The sequence below is a fragment of the Bos indicus x Bos taurus genome, chromosome X (genome assembly GCF_003369695.1).
Source record: "Bos indicus x Bos taurus breed Angus x Brahman F1 hybrid chromosome X, Bos_hybrid_MaternalHap_v2.0, whole genome shotgun sequence".
In the NCBI taxonomy this organism is placed as follows: domain Eukaryota; kingdom Metazoa; phylum Chordata; class Mammalia; order Artiodactyla; family Bovidae; genus Bos; species Bos indicus x Bos taurus.
The window spans coordinates 94,279,414-94,283,278 of record NC_040105.1 but is presented as its reverse complement, the minus strand read 5'-3'; positions in this window follow the sequence as shown (position 1 = coordinate 94,283,278).

Sequence of the window (3,865 nt, the reverse complement as noted above, 5' to 3'; positions counted from 1 at the left end):
CTCACAAGCCAAAAAAGAAAAGATTATTAATTTTGTCTACATAAAAAAATATCTGAACAGCAAAAGCTTCCATAAGCAAAGTTAACAGGAAAACAAATGGGGAATAAATATTTGAAAAATTTCAACAAAGGACTAATTACCTTCTCTGGTGGTGCAGATGGTAAAGAATCTGCCTGCAACATGGGAGACCTGGGTTCGATCCCTGGGTTGGGAAGATCCCCTGGAGGAGGGCATGACAACCCACTCCAGTGTTCTCGCCTGGACAATCCCCACGGACCTAAGAGCCTGGCAGGCTACAGTCTGTGGGGTCGCAAAGAATCAAACATGACTGAGCGATTAACACGACTAAATCTATTCCAGAAGTCTGACTTCTAAGAATTCATCCTACAGATACACTTACCATGTACAAAATGAGGAACCACTTTATATATTGATATGGAATGAGCTCCAATACATATTGTTAAATTAAAGCAGCAAGATTCAAGTCACAATATGCTGCAATTTGTGCAAAAGGGGGGATTAAAATAGATGTACACATTTGTTTGAATAAGCATAAATTATCTCTTGAAAGTGAAAGTTTTAGTCGCTCAGTCATGTCCGACTCTTTGCAACCCCTTTGTAGCCCATCAGGTTCCTCTGTCCATGGGATTTCCCAGGAAGGAATAATGGAGTGGGTAGTCATTCCCTTCTTCAGAGGATCTTCCTGACCCAGAGATCGAACCCAGGTCTCCTGCATTGCAGGCAGATTGTTTACTGTCTCAGGCACCAGGGAAGAAGGATATTGTTAACATTGTTTTCAGGGAGAGGAACTGGATGGTTAGAAGGTAGGAGTGACAGGGAGACTTTTTACTATGTATCTTTTCTCTGTGCCTTTTGAATTTTGAATCATGTGACTATATTCCCTATTAAAAATAAATACTATTTTAAAGATAGAATTTCTCCCCACTTCAGAACTCTGAAATGTATACTAAGAAGCAGAGAGGTGATAGAAACAACTTCTAGGAATAAAAATCCTATATCAGCTACAATAATTTCAGATGCCCATTAGTTACAAATGGATTATTTATATATCTAAAGACATCAAATAGGGATGGGATAAGGGTGGGGTAAGTAAGACATTCACCTTGTGTGCAAAATTTAAAGGGATGCCAAAAAACTCAGTGATCAGAATAAATAATGTAATAGTTTAAAAATTAGTGCAAAAATCCATGATGAACAAAAATGTAAAAAATTTAAATAAAGACAATGCCATACCAAGCCATACTGGACTGTGAGGAAAACGGGAAAATGTGGACCCCATGTACATGTTTTTGTGTGTTCTTGAATGATTAAATTTTTTCCAAAAAATTAAAGCAGTTGGAAAAATTGAAAAGTAGATACATTAAAACTCACAGCATTGTCCCTACGCTAGATTTTAATTTGAAGGTGACGGTGAACCTCTAAAGTATTCCTGAAGTATTTCAATCTTCTTGTAGGAAGATTACAATCACACCAGTGACAAAGTCCAAAAAAGGGTAAGACTGAAAGTAGGGACCTGATAGATTAAGTTAGAAATGTAATTGCAAGGTAGATTGGGTAAATTCTGATGACTAAATAAGAGGAGCAAGGGACTTCCTTGGTGGTCCAGTGGTTAAGCCTCTGCACCGCAAGGGGGAATGGTTGGATCCTAGGTCTGGGGACTAAGATCCCACATGCCTCAGAGTGTGACCAAAAAATACTTAAAATTTTTTAAAAAATAAGAGGAGGAAAAGGGGAAAAATGAGAAAAGAACAAGAAATTTTTTTAAAAAGATCAAATAATTTCGAAAGAGAATTCTACAAGTTCAAAAAAAGTTTTAATATTAAAAACTCAATGAATAGATTAAACCATAGATTGGGCACAGTTAAAGAGAAAAAGTGGTAAACTGGAATACAGATGTACAAAATATAACACAGAGAGATAAAGAATTAAAAATATGAAAGAGGTAAAGAGACAAAGAGGACAAATGGGGAAAAAAGTAATATTCAAAGAAGTAATGGGTAAGAGTGTTCTAGAACTGATGAATTAATGATGTGAATTCTGACTCAGGAAGTGTGAGTCCTGAGCAGGAAAAATACAAACTAAATTCACATCTAGACCACTTCTTATATCTTAGAACATCAAAACAAATGATCCTAATGATAATACTCTACATTTTCTATGTGCCAGGATTGTTCTGAACATTTCACTCAAAAGACAATCATTTTAATATATTGGGGTATTTTTCTTCCAGTCTTTTATCCATGCATGTTTATGTATAAAAACAAAAATTTTGAAGAAAAATACACTACACATATAATTTTGTATTCTAGTTTTTTACTCAGCATTTTTCCATAAGCATTTTCCCATGTCATTAAGCAGCAGTAGCAATAAAGGCATAAATAACAACTAACATTTTACTGTTGTGGTTATGAACATGGGTTTTTGAAGTCAAGCTTTCTGTATTTGAATCCCAGGTCACTACATACTAGCTGTGTGGCTTTGGATAAGTGACCCATTCTCTCTCTGCTCCCATTTTCTCATCTATGAGAACCTACATCCTAAGAGTTATTGTGAGTTATTGTTTACTAAGCTATCTGCCAGGCACTGTGCTAGACACATGAATAATCTCATTCAGTACTCACAGAGTTCCTATGGGTTAGAACTGTTATTGCCCCTGTTTTACAGATGAGAAAAGTAGGGCTTAGAAAGACTGTTAAGTGATTTGCCTAAAGTCACACATCCAGTGATGGTGCTTAAACTTGAATTCAGATGTCTCCAAAAACTATTATCTTGATTGTCATGCTACACTCTTCTTCAATATGTTTGAATGGCTTCATAGTATGTAGGGATCATAAAGCTCATCACAATATCCCCCAAATGTTGCACATTTAGATCTTTTTCACTTACTTCCTATTACAAATAACCCAGTGAAGAACATCTTTGCCCATAAAATATTGTGTGCACTTCAGGTAAACTGTTTAGGGTAGTTATTCTGAAGTGGACTTAGACTAAGTCAAAAAGTTTGAACATTTTAAGGCTCTTAACAAAGTTGGCAAACTGTTTTCCAGAAAGGTTGAAACTATTTACATATCCATAGGTAATTAACAAGAATAAAGTTGAATAATTTTTTTTTACATATTGACCACCTACTTAAATGCTTTGCCCATGTTTCTTCAGAGATGTTCATTTTTCTAATTTGTATGCTATATAGTTATATATTATGTGAGGGGTATATATTATATAGGCTTCCCAGGTGGTACAGTGGTAAAGAATCTGCCTGCCAAAGCAGGAGATAGGAGTTTGATCCCTGGGTCAGGAAGATCCCCTGGAGGAGGGCATGGCAACCCACTGCAGTACTCTTTCCTGGAGAATCCCATGGTCAGAGGAACCTAGTGGGCTATACAGTTCATGGGGTTGCAAAAGAGTCAGACATGACTGAGCAACTGAACAACAGCAAATTTATTCCCAGGATGCCTATCTTATTTGGGTAATTTTCCTAGCAAAGTTGCTCCATCCTCAAAATAGAGTAAATATTCAAAGACTGGGACAATCTCTCTTCTACTTCCTCCCTCCCCTTCTTCGTTCCTTCCTTTTAAAAAAGTTTCTTCCTTATAGTGCAGGCCTTGAGAAGTGAGATTCAACTGTAACTCTAGGCCAAGGCAACAGGAGCTGAAGTTAAATTTGGTTTTGCTTAGCCACACAGAAATGGATCTGAATGTAGGGCAGAGACAGAAATATACTCTTGAGATGATTTTTTATTATGTAAAAGTAAGTAAATGTATATCTATGCTTATGTAACTATGTCTGTGTATGTGAATGTGCATGTAATTATGGGAGGAAATGAGGTTTTACTGAAAATATCTGG